Here is an 18,578-nt window from a genome sequence, read left to right as displayed (position 1 = left end):
ACTGAGTGAAATACAGTAATTTTGTTATTTTTCGCAGGACGGAAACATAAGCCGCCACTTATCAGTGCCCTGTATCATTTGGAGCTAGCTTAAATCTTATACTGAAGCCATGTACAGCTTTCTTAAAATGTTCACTGAAGACACGACGTATTTATTGTTATGTAGCCACCTGGCTCACATTTTCACGGAAATTTCAACGCAGTACTTCGTCACAAAGAAATTTGTAGCTTCGCAACATTTCGAAGTAAGGATAGTTGTACTTATGTAGAGCGAACATTCATAAAACCGACAAACTGCAGAGTGATTTATGACTGGAAACGGAGAAAGAAAGGTCATACGAACATGTGCCCGAAAATGCAGCGTTGCCACGGTAGATGGTACTGGACAATGAAAGTTCGCCTGCTCACCTACCGTTTGTTCCTTGTGTGTTGCAGGCTATGTGATTGGGGCATCTTCTTGTATGCATCAGAGTGGACCGGTATTCATGTCGAGAACGAGCTGCGATGATGCTTTTATACGGACATGTCATGGCCTTTTTGGGTGATAGGGTGATCATGGGTCCTTTCAGACAGACGAACATGCCGGCAGGAGGCGGACTGTGAGTGCACCAGATATGGAGGATTGGGCTCTACAGGATACTGAGACGAACCCCAATAAAAGCTCTCGGTTAGTCGTCCGCCAACATAGTGTAAGCCAAGGTACGAATATGTGTATCCTGCGTGACAAGCGCTACTATCCCTGTCACTTGAAGCGAGTGCAAGGATTATCAGCAGCGGACTTTCCTCTACGGGAAATCGGTGGTTTGTCCACCACACCATCACAGTTACGGAGTTTATGTCATCAGTCCCCTCTGTCAACGAAGTTGCATAATAATCATCTGCAGGCTACAGACAATATTCGGAAAATGGTTGAGGCGCCTCATCAGCATCTGTTCAGCATCATTGTATGGGCAAGGATTGGTGACCACATACTTGGACCGGTTATCATCCCACAACGCCTCGATGAAGAGCGTACCTGGACTGCCTGCGAAATACTCTGCCTGGGCTGCTGGGGACTGTTCCTTTGGCCATACGCCAGGTTACGTGGCTTCTGAATGACGGAGCACGACCCCCACGTCAGCATTATACACTGAAGCGCCAAAGAAACTGGTATACGCATGGGTATTCAACTACAGAGATACGTAAAAAGGCAGAATACAGCGCGGCAATTGGCAACAACAAGCATCTGGCGCAGTTGTTACGTCGGTTACCGCTGCTAAAATGGCAGGTTACTAAGATTTAAGTGAGTTTCAACGTTGTGTTACATTCGGCGCACGGGCCACGGGACACAGCACCTCAAAGGTGGTTATGAAGTGCGGATTTTCCCATGTGACAATTTCAAGAGTGTACCGTGAGTATCAGGAATCTGGTAAAACATCAAATCTCCGATATCGCTGCGACCGGAAAAAGATCCTGTAAGAACGAGACCAATGGCGACTGAAGAGAACAACGTGACGGAATTGCAACCCTTTCGCAAATTGCTGCAGACTTCAATGCTGTGCCATCAACACGTGTCAGTGTACCTAAAGTTCAACGAAACACCATCGATATGTGCTTTCGGAGCCGAAGACCCAATCGTGTACCCTTGATGACTGCACAACACAAAGCTTCACGCATCGCCTGGGGCCGTGAACACCGACATCAGACTGTTGACGACTGGAAACATGTTTCCTTGTCGGCCGAGTCTCGTTTCAAATTGAATCGAGCGGATGGACGTGTACGGGTATGGAGACAACCTCGTAAATCCATGGACACTGCATGTCAGCAGGGGACTGTTCGAGATGGTGGAGGCTCTGTAATGGTGTGGGGTGTGTGCAGTAGGAGTGATGAGGCCCCCGATACGTCTAGATACGACTCTGACAGGTAACACGTACGCAAGCATCCTGTCTGATCACATGCATCCTTTTATGTCCACTGTGCAGTCCGACGGACTTGGGCAATTCCAGCAGGACAATTCGACACCCCACACGTCCACATTTGCTACAGACTGGCTCCAGGAACACTCTTCTGAGTTTAAACACTTCCTCTGGCCACCAAATGCCGCAGTCATAAACATGATACAGCACATCTGGGATGCCTTGCTACATACTGTAATGCTTGCAACATGCCCCTCGTACTCTTACGGATTTGTGGTTAGCACACTGGACTCGCATTCGGGAGGACGACGGTTCAATCCCGTCTCCGGCCATCCTGATTTAGGTTTTCCGTGATTTCCCTAAATCGTTTCAGGCAAATGCCGGGATGGTTCCTCTGAAAGGGCACGGCCGATTTCCTTCCCAATCCTTCCCTACACCGAGCTTGCGCTCCGTCTCTAATGACCTCGTTGTCGACGGGACGTTAAACACTAACCACCACCACCACTTACGGATTTATGGACAATCCTGCAGGATTTGTGGCGTCAATCCCCTCCAGCACTACTTCAAATATTAGTCGAGTCCATGACACGACATTTTTTGGCGCTTCCATGCGCTTGCGGGGACGTACACGACATTAAACAGGTGTACCAGTTTCTTTGGCTCTGCAGTGTGCTTCCTCGACACCTCAGCATCTTCCCCGGACCTTGAATACGACAGAAAGACCCTGTAGCATGGACTGCTAGATTATAGGACATAAAACCCTGGATTTTTACCTATGGGGGCATCTGAAAAGCAGTGTGTATGTAGAACCAGTTCCTTTTGTGCAGACGCTTCAACTGCGTGTACACGACTCCTATGACGTCGGAGAGGGGCCGGAACGTGAGAAAGAGTGCGGCAGTCCATGATGCGACTTGTGAACGCGCGGATTGTAACTCATGAAGGCCACCACTTTCAACATACGTTGTGAAGTGGATGCGATGCAGCTCTGTACTGTGATCCGGATGATTTTTTTGTCGATGCACGTACACCGTGCATTTCCAGATACATGTTTATAGGACCTTTCTTCCTCTATTTTCAGTCTAGAATAAGTTCCTGCAGTTTGTTGGTTTTATTGTTGAACGCCCTGTATATATAAAATATTCACGTTACCAGTTTGAATTGTGTGATTATTTTATATGTATTTAAGCCATCTTGGATGTAAGCAATTATTATATAAATATTTAGAAGCGTTTGCGTACATACAGTTGACACTATGTCACTTTGTAAAAAATTCTCTTCTGTTAGCTAACTTGCTATGCTCCCCAGATTAATCAACAATGAACATAACTGGTCGTACTGCAGTTGCGTAATTGACTCTATTCGTGGGTGAGATCATTTGTGGAGTAATCGCCATGAAAGGACTTTGAAGAGATGCCATCGTCAGTTTGGACTTACAAAGGTGAATACGTTTGTAACATAGTGCATCAAGAGCACATTACACACAGAACTGAGCGTCAGAATAAATCTTTCTCTGGGAGAATATTCAATGAAATGCTAGCCGTTTCGTCACTGATTTCAAAAAATGCCTCAAATGGCTCTGAGGACTATGGGACTTAACAACTATGGTCATCAGTCCCCTAGAACTTAGAACTACTTAAACCTAACTAACCTAAGGACATCACATAACACCCAGTCATCACGAGGAAGAGAAAATCCCTGACCCCACCGGGAATCTAACCCGGGAACCTGGGCGCGGGAATCGAGAACGCTACCGCACGACGTCACGGATTTGTTTGGGCAGTACGACACAGAGAGAAATTACCTGTTAATCCAGTGAGAGACGGTACAAGGAAGATACTGTTCGTAGCTAAGAGCCTAGTATCTTCAATACACCAAGAGTCCACTTTCGCATACGAGACATAAAACAAATTACATGCTTCGACACACCTCTCTAATACTGATCGACAGCGTAGGCTTGGAAAAATTCCCTCGTATATAACTCAGAGAGTGTTACTGCAATCTTTCCTCTGGAATACCAGTCACGAGTGGGACAGAAACAGGGAAATATCATTTTCGTTTTTCACACGCCGTACGATGGTCTCTTGAGTATAAGTAGTTGTACCTTTCCTTTCCCCTCGAGTAGAAAACTGACAGTTGCCGAGAGAGCAGTGTGCTGACCACATTTCCACTTATATTCGCATCCAATGACGCCTATGGGCTGATATATATACATATATACCTGAAAATATTGCCACAACAAGGTCTTCTTGTCAGTCGGATAGCAGTGAGCTGGAAGCAAGAAAACAAAAATCTGCAACAACATATATTTCAATATGGGTATTCTCCAGTTCAGAGCTCGCAAAAATAATGATCAGGGGGTAGGGACTGCAAACATTCAACCAGAAATGTTTTTAAATATCTGTGTGTAAATATATTGAAGAGAGGAAATTGCTGGACATGTACTAACATGCAGTTTTCTATTGGCCAATGTTTCAGCATCACACGCTCCGTGGAACTTCGCATTGTGAATATCTTTCTGCCCTGTGCCAGCGCATCAAATGTCGCGTAAGTGTACTGCTGTCCTTTAACAGATTTCATTTCATGTGACGACTAATATGTAAGAATAAACTAGAGTGTAAAGTCAGACGGTTGTTTTAAAGGGCATTGATAAGGGATTGTGCCTGCTGCAGACAAATTTCGCGTTTCCTCCATTTTCCATTAAAATTTGCTGACCTTGATCAGGATAAGTTAAGAGATTCTCTAGTAGCCCATTACTGTTAAAAAATATTTTCACAATATCGCAGCAAGTGATAAGACCGTTTAATCAATGTGTTTGGAAGATTTTCCAGTTTTGGTTGGCTTCTTGAAAATGAAAACAAATAAGTTAACACTCTAGCCGACTAGGGCGTAGCTGCGTACGAGAATACTTCTGTTGCTAATAAGATCGAAAACCTTGCCCAACTAGTCGGGTGGATAAATAGCATCAACAGAAAATAAGACGTTAATTTAATTTCTGTTGCGAAATTGAAATGGGTCTCTCAAACGCATGCCAGCAAAATATCTCACTGAAACCAGTTCAGCCGGAAATCCGTCCATAGCCGTTCGTCAGTATTCCATTCTGTTCCCTCTTCCACACGGCTGCCACTGTGACCAGGGTGATCGCATTTTTTCTCACACAAGTAGATGGAATGAAAGACTACAATTAGAAAGTGTGGTAATAACTTCGTGGAAGCTAACATAACAGATTCGCAGTCAAAAAGTAGTGACAGCCTAATTATAAAACCGTCTATATCAGAGTTGTCGTAATTGCTGCACTGGATGGACGCAAAAAATGTAAAGCAAGTGGAATGTGGATTGTATTCGCGCTGTCAATATAAAAAGGAACACAAAAATTCTCCCTCATTGGACATTATCGGAAGGAAATGTAACAGTTAATTAAACGCGTTGTATCTTGTTTCCTACTGTTTGTTATTTGAACTGACACTGCGGTACTACAAATAAATGGTGCAGTCACATACAGCGCGTATTTATAAAGTGAAATTCTAAAGGAACGAGTCATTTTTATTTACTGTACCCAACGTCAAATAGCCGCTGCAGGTATGCAGTACTGACATCCAATGACAATGAGTACAAAATCCGGCCACCGTTGCTCTGTGCTGTTCTGTAGACTGCATCTAAAAACCTTAAATGAAGTAGTTAACACAAATTCGTGATGCATATGGCATCGCTGTTTCTGTCATTTCTCAATACTGTAGTATAACTCAAATCACTCAAAGAAATATACAGTTTTAGGTAGGGAAGGAATTATGCACTGCCATCCGAACATAGAAACGCAGTGGCAGCTCGGTAAGAAAGCACATTCTATTACATAATGACGCATTACATCATTGTACTGCATGGCAAAAATTATACATAGTCTACGAATGACAGATTTGCGTACTGTTACAGACATGACGTGTATACGACCAGCCAACAGGTTGTAGACAATGTAAAGTAATGGACACTCAGCTCTAGAGTCAGAACTTTTGAACCCAAAATCACAGTAGACCAATGGCTCCAAGTAAAGTGTTCACAACATTTCCCAGATTGTTCTGAAGGAGACAAAAGCGTGTGCAAAGTCTGTCCCACACATCTTGGCCCCAGAACAAAACAACATGCGTGGATACCTACCGTGCCTTGCTTGAAGAGCAAAAAGCGGGCAAACTTATCACAAAACGACAAAATGCTAAAATTTACGTATAGGACTAACAGTGTAACGACATAACGGACATGCAAGCTGATGTGACGCGCAAGTTGGTTTCCCAAAAAAGGATTTTCCCTTAACTACTCTAGTGAAATTCTCATACCCTAATACTCTCGTGGGGTCTCGGAGTAACCAACAAGTTAAACTAAACTATAATTTAAAGAAATTTTATTTTGGATAGCACTTTTATCACTGAATATTATAAACATTTTTACGCATTTGAGATATGATTGCAAACAATTCTGGCACAATGAAAAATTGTGATCGGGACAAACATATCTTGAGCAGTTTTCACACACTATTTTGATTTCCTTGTCCGCATTTCTTGCACATATGTAGCATCTGGCTTTCCTCGCGGGTTCTGGCTATGAATATGTTGAGGCAAGAGAAGGACCAGCACGTTTAACAACGACTTTGAGTTCACGACGTTGTACATGGGGTTTTACTAAATCCATTCCAAACCTCTGCATCAATTCTCTTCTTTTTAAATAATCAGTTTGATCAAGTTGTTTGGCGCACTGAAGTAAACCAGCAGCATTGATTCCTACTATGTTTAAAATGGCATCAAATACAGACATTGGCCATCTGCGTGTTTGCCGTGATACCGAATAGTTGGCGCACATTTGGTCCAGGGCGCCCACTTCTGCTTTTGTGGCACTGTAATTAATTATCATGTCAGGTTTTTCTCTTTTGAGTACTAATTTTCTGATCGTGGTGCACAGATGAAAGCAACACAACAGTTCCATCTTTCGGAAGAACATAAGAACAAATTGTCTACCGGCGGCCGTGGTGGCCGAGCGGTTCTAGGCGCTACAGTCTGGAACCGCGCGACCGCTACGGTCGCAGGCTCGAATCCTGCCTCGGATGTGTCTGATGTCCTTAGGTTATTTATGTTTAAGTCTTTCTAAGTTCTAGGGGACTGATGACCTCATAAGTTAAGTCCCATAGTGATCAGAGCCAACCAACTAATCTCTTTCCGTCGTTATGCCCAAATAATGCAGATTCTACTGCACACTTTCTGTTTAGTTTGAATTCTTCTGCGATCTGGGGTTTATTTAGCTTTAGAGTGCCTAAGACAGTCAACTTTTTGGCTTCCAGTTGATCACAGAGTTCAAGTGGCATGAACCAATTGCCTACTGTCACATTTCTATTGCTTCCCTCAATTGGTGTTATTAATTTCAAAGCCTCCTGTGTTGGAATTGATAATATACATTTATTTGTCCCTTTACCTCTGTAGACAAATGCATTGCAGAAATAGAGTTTTCGTGAATCACAATGGCACTTAATTTTGAGGCCATATTTGGCTGGCTTCTTAGGGATATACATGCGAAATTTGCACATACTGCAAAAGGGTACTCACATTTCATTGATTGTCACGTCCGCTTCTGCAGAATAATACTTTTGACATTTGTCTATATAGATTTCCCAGACATCTCTATTAGCTGCAAGTCTGTCGTCAGCCTTCCTAGCATCTCTTGTAGTACCACAATCGAAACGCAAACAAGACTGCATGAATAAAAGTCTATGAACGCTCATAGTGCCTCGAAAGAAATCACGACCAGTTCCATCATTAGCAAAAAGTCCAACAATATTTTCTTGATTTGACTTCATTACTCCAGATAAATAAAGCAGATCAAGAAGTGCTCTTTTATCAATGCTAGTTGATGAACTCTGTATTTGCTTGACATGCCATGTATCTGGACGATTGTATTGATGAGTATTAGTTGCAATAAATCTTCAGTAATGAATAATTCCAAAGCAGATAATATGTCAGCTGAATCACGCGTTTGTGCTTCACGTCTAGCGCCTGGAAGGCGACTAACTACATAGTGAGCACGGGTACGTGTTATAGTACCACTGCTTTTTTTCCAAAAACATATTTGTCAGCGGAAGGCCTAGTACACGCCTCTTCACCTGATTCTTCGCAACTACTTTCTGTTGTAACTTCAGAGGTTGAATCATGATCACCTAGTGTAGATTTATGCACATCTGTTGTGCTCTCCTCATCAGGTGGCAAAAGCGCAGGATCATTCACTATTCTTTCCAACTCGCCATCTGTTAATGACTTCGATTATGCCATTCTGAAAAATAACGCATACATACTCACTTAATCCTAAAAACGGACGTTATCATCGAAATTTTGCTCTTTTAGAAGTACTCTAAGACTTCAGTCGCGTAAAACACTGATTGAGATAATGGAAAACAACTTACGTTAATACTCTGCTGGGGTATTCTGAGACCTTCATCTCTTTGTCTCACAAAATTATACCGGAAACATCGCAGCCAACACTCCGTGTTAAACGGAATGACTTCACTAAGGACTACCGAGAACACAGGTGCCATATTTTCTTCCGTTCACATACCATGTGTTGTATTCATATCGCCTGGGGTTCTACAGCACCCCACTATAGCAGTTAAGGCTTAAGTAGTTAACATTACTTCCTAATACATGTGGCATCGCTATTTCTGTCATTTCTCAATACAGTATTAAAACTCAAATCACACAAAGAAATAGTTTTAGGTAGGGAAACAATTATGCGTTGCCACCCGAACATAGAAACGCAGTGGCAGCTCGGTAAGAAAGCACATTCTATTACACAATGACGCATTACATCATTGTGCTACATGAAAAAAATTATACATAGTCTAAGAATGACAGATTTGCGTACTATTAAAGACAAGGCGTGTATAGGCTACGACCAGCCAAAAGCGTGCAGACAATTTAAAGTAGTTGACGCTCGGCCCTAGTGTCAGAATTTTTGAGCCCAGAATCACAGCAGACCAATGCCTCCAAATAAAGTGTTCACAACATTCTCCAGATCAGAAGGAAACAAAAGTGTGTGTGAAGTCTGTCCCTCACAACTTGGCTCCAGAACAAAAACAACGTGCGTGGACGCCTGCCGTGGCTTGCTTGAAGAGCAAAAAGCGGACGATTTTTTTCTAGGAATAATCATCACTGGTATTATCAATGTGAACGTACCAAAAAACGACAAATGCTAAAATTTACGTAAAGGACGAACAATATAACGACATAACCGACATGCAAGCCTATGTGTCGCGCAAGCTGAATTCCCAAAGAAGGATTTTTCTAATAGATGTGTCCGTTGTATTCAACTATGAGGTGTCTAAGAGACTATGTAGAACACCTGAAGTATTCAACGTCTTAATAACTCTCTATTTTTGATTCAGATAGTCCAGAAACATTCTGGACTCATGGAATATATTTGTAAAGCTGTCACTAAAATTCGTAATAATGTTTAAACCAGGATCTCATTATCAAATTCCTAAAATTTTGTTATTAGTCACAAAATCAAGAATGTAATTAACCTAAATACCTGGAATCAGGAAATATAAGCAACGCTACATCTGCTGCAAAAATACTATGTGCATAGGTATATTCTGAGCAGTGAAGTTCGCACCGGAGGGAACTGTATGATGGCGAAATGTAGAGGACAGACTGCCACAAAAACTTTCGTGGTAGACCCAGCAAAATCTCAACACACAGTGCAGATACTAATTAGATTGTAAATGGAAGCAGCAGAATTTCCTCAGCCTTAATACTGCTTACCAGCACCAGGAAGCTATAAATTCGAAAGCCCAGCTGTCGTACTAGCTTGTAGACAAGAATGTGATTACGTGAACGTGGCGAGAGAAGTTGCGGTGAAGGATACAAAGTGGCAGTTAGATTAAAGCACTAGGACATCTTTGAGAAGCGAAATAACATTCAGGACAAGTAAGCACAGATCCAACATATAACAGCACAATATTTTTTTGTTATGGTCTTTAACGGTGACCGAAGCATTGCCTTGTAGCGCCAAAATGCTGCAATAGCGAGTACGCGGCGCCAGCAGTTGTTTTGCAAGTTACAAGCTGATGTCGACCGAGTAGACAAGGAGAAATGGTGACGTAAAAGTTAAGGTGGAAAACGTTTAAGCAGTTATATCCAGAGATATATTATTTGATACGTAAAGGTTGATAAGAAGATGTGAATTTGAGAATTATTCCAGCTCAGCAGAAGTAAACTTACGGCCAAGATGCAAACTTATGCAATTCATGTGAACAGGAGACCATTGCGAATCTTTCGTATTTTTATCATTCTAAGTAATCACAATACTCGGAATAAATGTTGTCTTTGAGATAAGGATTGTTGTGGAAGGGAACAGTTAACATCTTGGCAAATGAACTGAATGACGTGAAATAATAATCATGAATTTATGGTACATCCTTGTATATACATTTATATGCAAACAATTTTGAACAAAATTATTAACAGAGCTTTACAGTACATCGGTGGAAACGATATTCGATGCAAGAACGTAATCATTGTGTAATTTTTGATTTTTTTTAGGCGATACAAAAATCTTAGTTGATGCAGCTACCGTTGCAAAGGCTATATGCAGTTATTCGTGAGTAAACACGAAGTTGTGTAAAAAAACGATCCTGCCTTTTGAAGTATTTGTCCCAGGGATTTGCTTATATCTATAATAATCGCATATGTAATGTTAATGAAAACTGACTTCTTGTCTATTTAAAAGACGTACTTGGATCAGATGATGTTAAATTTATCCGTGGTATTACAACAGTTTCACCGGTGTCAAACAGCTGGGCATTTACTGTAAATTAATTGAGTTTTGTTAGAACCATGCGTGCTCCATTGACTAAACCCTTTTTAGCGTTCAGGTTTCGTATCAACATAACAATATAATTTTTCTTTAATGTAAGATTACGCGTTGGTAATCAAGACGAGTGTAATGAATATAAGAATTATACAGGATGTTTGTCGTGTCGCAACGTATATTCGTTCAGAAAAGTCAGCTTTTACGACGGTCAGAGGTGGCTGACTGCAGCAGTGATCACGGCTGTTATATACAACAATGCTGTATACAAATTGTCCAGGAAATAAACACTTTAAAAACAATTAAAACGATGTTTCTAATAACACGGTGTGAAAAAGGTGTCTCTTATTCGCTATTAATAACTTATCTTCGTAAAGTATAAGTGTGAAGATGAGCATCCCATGTGATATCAGAAGCCGGTTAAAAACCTTCTTAACGTTACCTCATTCATCCCTGTTCCATTAATATTTATTGACAAAGAGATACTGACTTGAGAAATAATATATGTGATACCCATTCTTACAAGGATACTGACACATTTAATAATTTATATACGACCTTATCATATTTATTATCGGTTTCCTATTGAACCATCATGAACGAATTGTGACTTCTCTGCAATAAACGTATTTTGCATTGTGCGTTATGTCAGTGTCAAAGAGGAGGACACATGAGTTTTCTGTTATTTGAGGATTAATAAACTAAGTCAATCTACGAAGTCACTGGTCATTAATTTTCTGCAATAACTGATTATAGACATGCGTCAGACATGAGACACAAGGTTTCATCTTCTTCAAGGCGTGATCTGTTTGGAAGTTGTGTCTCATCGAAAGATCAGCTTGTCTTCAAATTCAGTAAACCGTAGTATTTACAGAAAAGGAGGAGTAGCTTACAAACAGTACACTCTTCGCAGAGTGAATATTTGTACTTTAATCGGTAAGATGCTAGAGACAATATCAATGAGTTTTTTCAGAGGTCACATGTTGAAGTAGAAGATATGCGGTTGCTGCGGTTTTTGAATCAAACAGCCACACCCCAGTCGTAGACCGCATCTGTTATCTGTCGGAATCGTATAACGGGATGCCGTGCGAGCATCGATCCAGCTTTTCGGGGTGCAGCAGGCTGTGTTGTTATGTGCACTTGCTGCCAGGATTCCAGTCAGACTGATGTGGATCCAGGCATCGATTAGGCATAGCAACACAGCCTGCAGCATCTGTAGAAAATGAGTGGATCTGTCGTAGGTTATTGTACATGAAATGTAATCAGCAATCTGTCTGTACTCCAGAAGCTGGCCGCCGAGCGGTTCTAGGCGCTTCAATCCGGAACCGCGCTGCTGCTACGGTCGCATGTTCGAATCCTGCGTCGGGCATGGGTGTGTGTGTTGTCTTTAGGTTGGTTAGTTTAAGTAGTTCTAAGTCTATGGGACTGATGACCTCAGATGTTAAACCCCATAGTGCTCAGAGCCCTTTGAAGCATTTTTTGTACTCCCGGAAGCATGCCATTAGGTCTTCGCTTATCGCGAGTAAGGCACTATCAACGGAGTCATACAGGAACAGCTAAGGGCCGGTCTTCGTAGCTTCAGCTTCTGCTTCGTAGCTTCTGCACCTCTTTCCTAAAATTTACCGAAGCATCCGTGCGCACCTTGATAAATGAGTGCTGCTGTGAGAACCAAGATGTGGTGAGATACAACGTAAGAATCTTTTTCCCCTTTAGGAATCTGGATGACTATCCAAACTGTATGCCATAACAGTAGCCAAGAGGTCGGGATATAGGGTCTACTCACAGTTCCACTTTATTTATACTATTTATTAAGTCTGTCTTATAACACTACCTGATCAAAAGATTTCGATCAGCAATTAGAGGACGTTTATACGGGCTGAGTCCATACTTTGCCCTCCTGACTGCTTAAACTCTGTTGTGGACACATTCAATGAGATGTCTGAATTTCTGTGGAGAAATGAAAGCCGTTCTTCCTCAAGAGCCGACAGCAGAGAAGGTAGTGATGCTATACTCTGTGATCTGGAACTAAGCCGACGGTCTAAATAATAAAGGTGTTTCATTGTGTTCAGCTCGGGACTACTAGCAGACCATTCCGTTACAACAATGCCACTGTCCACAAACCGTTGCCACACAGATGCTTCTTTACGACACGGTTCATTTTTATACTGACAGAAACTATCACTGTCTCTGAATTGCTTCTCCACCGTAGGAAGTACATATCTTTCCACATTTAGTATTCTCTTTAGCTCAATAAGAGTACCACACCATAACGACAGAAAGCTCCTCCTCGTTGTAACACCACGTCCTCACAATTGGTGCTACATATGATGGCAGGTTAATGTCCAGGCATTCACCAAACCGAAACCCTTTCATTGGATTTCCGCTGTGTGTAGTGTGATTCATCACTCCAAATCATTCCAAGTCCCTCGCTCTTTACAAGACCTCAAGCGTTGCTTATGCGGAGGTGCTCGACCCTTCTGCCCCATTCTGACGAACTCCTTACGGACAGTCATTGCGCTAGATGCTCGCACTGTTTGAGGCGCCATGACACGGACCGCGCGACCCCTCCAGCCGGAGATTCGAGTCCTCCCTCGGGCATAGGCGTGAGTTGTCTGTCTTAGCATAAGTTAGTTTAAGTTACTTTAAGTAGTGTGTAACTCTAGAGACCGATGAAAGAAAAATGGCTCTAAGCACTATGGGACTTAACTTCTGAGGTCATCAGTCCCCTAGACTTAGAACTACTTAAACCAAACTAACCTAACGACATCACACACGTCCATGCCCGGGGCAGGATTCGAGCCTGCGACCGTACCAGCAGCGCGATTCCGGACTGAAGCGCCTAGAACCGCTCGGCCACAGCAGCCGGTCTCAGGGACCGATGACCTCAGCAATTTGGTCCCTTACGAATTCACACACATTCGAACATTTGCTCTGTTCGTAGCACTTTCTAACTCACTAGTAATTTCTTCCACTGATTCCAAACTTTTTTCTTTTCAGCCATGTTCCGTAATGACGGTCCTCGCTTGTCAGTACATGAGATCTGATTTCTCTTTGTATAACTGTGATTGTTCCTTCGCGTTTCCGCTTCACACGATCGCGTCACCATGGTTCACATTTAAAGTCTTAAAGCTCTCCTGACTCACCCATTCTGCGGTTACCGCTTCTCCTATGACGACACATCACTCCATCCCTCATTTCATATTCTCACCTCCACCTTACCTGCATACACTTGATCAAATGATCAGTTCTATTTCTGTACACGTCAAGTGTACTTTGCGGTAGAGTTCATTTAATTTGGAGCGTCTGAGAACAACACTCAGAAGCAGTTGTGTTCAGCTGGGACCTTCGAAAAGAACTCCTGGCTCACGTAGAGCTGTCCGTTGAAGTCTTTGGTGCTTCAGTGCCGCTGTTGCTTTCCCAAGCGGTGTCTGCCGCTTCCAGTTCACACTCTCATGCTGACGATATTGCGGGTCTTCTCATCCTGATTATCTGAAATACGTAGCGCATAGCCGTGGAAAGTGAGCTGCTTAGGCCGGCCACCTCTGGAAACTACCTGCTTGGCCGCTCAGGCAGGCGGTAATCCTCTTTTCGTAAGCCTCGTCCCGCCGGAGGCAACAGCTTGTAATCTGGTTAACAAATGATTTCAGCGTGGTTTAGTTGTGAGTAAATCGTAAGGATCGTCTGGCTTACTGTCTCTTGAATTATACATAAGAGAAAAAAAACCTACGCTCTGCAGACATTAAAGTCAGAACCTAATGATCAATCATCAGTTACGTTGCTGTCTAACAAGGGTATCGCGTCTATTCGACCACTGATTTCGTCCAGATTTATCGTAGATGCACGGCTTGGCCAGAAATGAAAGTGACAGAAGTGGAAGCACCAGATTGGAAAGTATTTAGAAAAAGTAAAATTTTTGGCCGCATCAGCTGTTTACCTTAGCACAGTTTCCAGGCAGCAGCTGACACAGCGAATACAGTGCAGAATAGTTACCCCAAGGGTCGTGGAGTCGGGTCGCCTTACTTTACTTACACTGCAGATAAACCACTAACAAACAAAGTATGTCTCTCATACACAGGGCTGTATCCTATAGTCCTTTCTGAAAAGTTATTGCCAACAGTCTGGGTATGCTTATGAGAAGATACTGGCTCATTTGCATCGGGGATTGAAAAATGGTAATACGGACGCGGCAAAATGTACGAATATCGTCACTACTTCGTCAAAATAAGGGAAACGTTCTACAGTCTCACACAAAACTTAACTTACGTGTGATGAATCTCTAGACGCAGGACAACAAAATTCTTCTGTTGACTGATTCGTGGGGAAGATACAAGTCTACAATCATACGACGAGGTTTTTTCAGGATGAAGGAGGATTGCCAATGTGTAGTATAAAAATGATACCCTCCCATACTTCCTGGCAGATCAAAACTGTGTGCCGTGCTGTGGGAAGGGGTGGTGAGTCGTGCTTGGGTAGCTCAATTGGTGCCGGCACTGTAACTCAGCGTGTTCGGTCAGAGGGTTAGGTGCCCTGTGTAATAAAAAAAATCTGAGTTAATTGTTCAACGAACTGAAACGGGTGTCTTGCGACGTCTGCCACGAGCAGAAGCAGGTTGTTAGAGCACTTGCCCGCGAAAGGCAAAGGTTCCGAGTTTGAGTCTCAGTCCGTCACACAGTTTTAATCTGCCAGGAAGTTTCAAACCAATTTTGTTTTTCTACAGAAACTGTAAAACAACCATGTAAATGCAAAAACGTCGCCTTTACAAGGTGTGCAACATGCCGAGAAAATCAGTGCTTTTCCTGTTTTTGCGATGAATATCGTTCTGGCACATGTAAATCATAAACTGTACAATAATAAAGATACTTAATTTCACGTAGAAAGTTAGTGTGTGCGCCGTATAATCTCTTCCTGCATATTTATTTCTACCCGTAATATTCCTTTGCTGCTTCTTTTCATGCCTTTAATTGAAAATGTCAATAAACAGGATACTGTATATTTAACATAATTTCGGTTTATTTGCTATGTAGGTACAGTAAAAATTGAAAATGAACTCGATTCCGTATAAGGACTTGACCCTGCGACTTTCGTATTGCCCCTTTCTGCCCTTTCCACTGCGCAACGTCTACCTTGACATTACACGATCGTAAATGGCTGACTCCTCGCCGAAACCGCGGCAAAATGCTATTTCCTCCAAACGCTTCGCCATCTAGGGCTCGTACCTCTGACATTCATATTTCTGGCCAAGCCCTGCGTGTATCACAAATTAAGACGAAACCAGTGTTGACGAATTGGTGCAGTCGTCTTGTAAGCACTCCGAGCAGCTCAAGGTAAAACGACTTTTGGTTTGATCAAACGTTTATGTGACAAATATCCCAGACCATTGTTTGTACGGCAGGTTGAAATTTCTTTATCTTGGAGCAGAATTTCATACGATGAACTAAACATGCAGCTATTAGGTGTGTACATGAGAGTAACGATTTAGGAAAGAAACTATTCAATATGTAGCTATTACGCTTCTCATAAAGACACTTTTGAAATAGCTACAGAATAACCAAAGAAACGTGACATTTTTCGAAGAGCTAAATAAAGGGCTTCGCATAGCTTAGGTTACTTTTTCTATGATTCATTTTCGATCATATCTTTTTTTGATAGAAGAATCTTGGACTGTTATCTGCTATTACTTACATGTAATTTCACGTACTGACACCTGCCATAATCTTGGACATTTGCTCCTCAATTTGATCCTACGGAACTAGACATGTAAATAAAAAAAAGTAAACAGGAACTTCCTGTCTGGCACTGACAATCCTTACTTCCCCATTTTCGCGAGAAGTATCATTCATTGTTCGAGCTTTCTAATATGGACATCGTGGGGTTTGGAGCACATATCACCCTCCTCTCAATAGCCGTGCCCCGCTTTTCAAGACTCAAAGGTCCCATTCGCCCAGAGGGACAAGTTGTGTGTGGAGCTGCATCGTTTGCAAGATGCATATTGATGGCTGTTTCCAATAGTCAGAGACCAACACCCATCACGCTAGTCGACAAGCCGTATGGCTCCCTCCACATATGTGGCGATTTCAAGAGTATCATTAACATACAATCCATTGAGTATGCTTACCCTATCCCAAAGATGGACGAGGTTCTTACTCGGCTGACTGCGGGTAAGATCTCCGCGAAAATTGACCTCAAGGATGCATATCTACAGCTTCCACTGGATCGCTTCGCACGATTTGCTGGTAGTCAGCATGCCTTTCGGTATTTTCTGTTACAGCCGCCTCACCTTTAGAACTGTGAGAGCCCCACCGATATTTCAGCGATATATGGAACACGTAATATGGGAAGTGCTGGGCACAGCCAACTAACTAGATGATATTGTTATTGGCGGACGTTCCGCACAAGACCTGGCAGAAACCTAGGCGTTCCTTTCTCCGTCCTCCACGCTGAAAACCTTCATTGTAAGTTGTAGCGGTGCCAGTTTTTCGTTCCCCAAGTGTAAAATCTGCAACATATTCTCGGTACTCAGGAAATTAGATGATGCCGCAATATATCCAGGCTATGCAGGATTTACCGTCACCAACTAATGTCAAGCAACTTCAATCCATATTGGGCCAACTGAATTACTCTCGTAAGTTCATTCTTTATGCTGCAACTAACGCTGTTCCTCTGCACCACCTCTTATGTAAGAAAGAGGAATCTGGACATGACTTTGTGAAAATGTGTGAGATCTTCTGGGACTTAACTGCTAAGGTCATCAGTCCCTAAGCTTACACGCTACTTAACCTAAATTATCCTAAGGACAAACTCACACACCTATGGCCGAGGGAGGACTCGAACCTCTGCCGGGATCAGCCGCACGGTCTATGACTGTAGCGCCTCAAACCGCTCGGCTAATCCCGCGCGGTGGACATGACTTTCATCAGCACTTTCCAGGCCCTTAAGTGGAAATTGCTTCAGTCTACCTCTATGATGGCAGTCATCCTCTCACGTATAGCCAATGGGTTTTGAATGATTGGTTGCTTTCGTCTCGAAGACACGGATGTCAGCCCAATGCAACTATGCATAAATAGAAAACGAAACCTTGGTCATCGTCTTACCTTGGTCACCATTTTACTCTACTGACCGACCACAAACCATTACTGCCACTATTTCGCACCAGTGTCAACATCTTCACAAAATCGGCTCGCCACCTTCAACGACTAAGCTCTGTTTCTCGCCAATTACGCCTATAAAATTCAGTAACGTGGGTTGGGACTCCTCCTTTAATTCCAAACCGGAAGTCTGTTATCACTTCGACACTGAAGACGAAGCAGCTCTCACTTCACACACTATCGTTCAGCGGAACGACTCCTCCTTCTGGTACGGAGGGGATGGCCGTCGGACTGCCGCCAGATTTTCAGCCCAAAAATTCAAAGTTATTGACATTTCCGGCATGGATTCTCTGTCCTTAATGGCATCTTATTGCTTCATAGAAAAAATGGCTGAATTCGAATGGTCGTAACATCCTCTCTTTAACGCCAGGTTATACAGTTGCTTCACCAAGTTCATTTGCTCGTAGTACTCATGAAACACCTGACATGCCCACATGTATATTGGAAAGGGATAGGCAGCGACATTACTGCCTTGTTGGCCACCTGCACGTCTTGCCAAAGAAAACAAGGAGCCCCACCAAGTCGCTATTTTCCGTCGACGAAGACATCCACACTGTGGTCACGACTCCACAGGCCCTTTCCTCCGACATTCGTGGTTCATCGTGGTCGACGCAAGATCTAGTTTTCCATGAATCTCCCACATGTCTTCTGTCTCATCTCACCATGTCATTTAAGCCTTTATCCACATCTTTATGACTCAA

Source organism: Schistocerca cancellata, chromosome 1 (assembly GCF_023864275.1).
Source record: "Schistocerca cancellata isolate TAMUIC-IGC-003103 chromosome 1, iqSchCanc2.1, whole genome shotgun sequence".
NCBI classification, from domain to species: Eukaryota; Metazoa; Arthropoda; class Insecta; order Orthoptera; family Acrididae; genus Schistocerca; species Schistocerca cancellata.
This window is presented reverse-complemented; position numbering follows the sequence as displayed.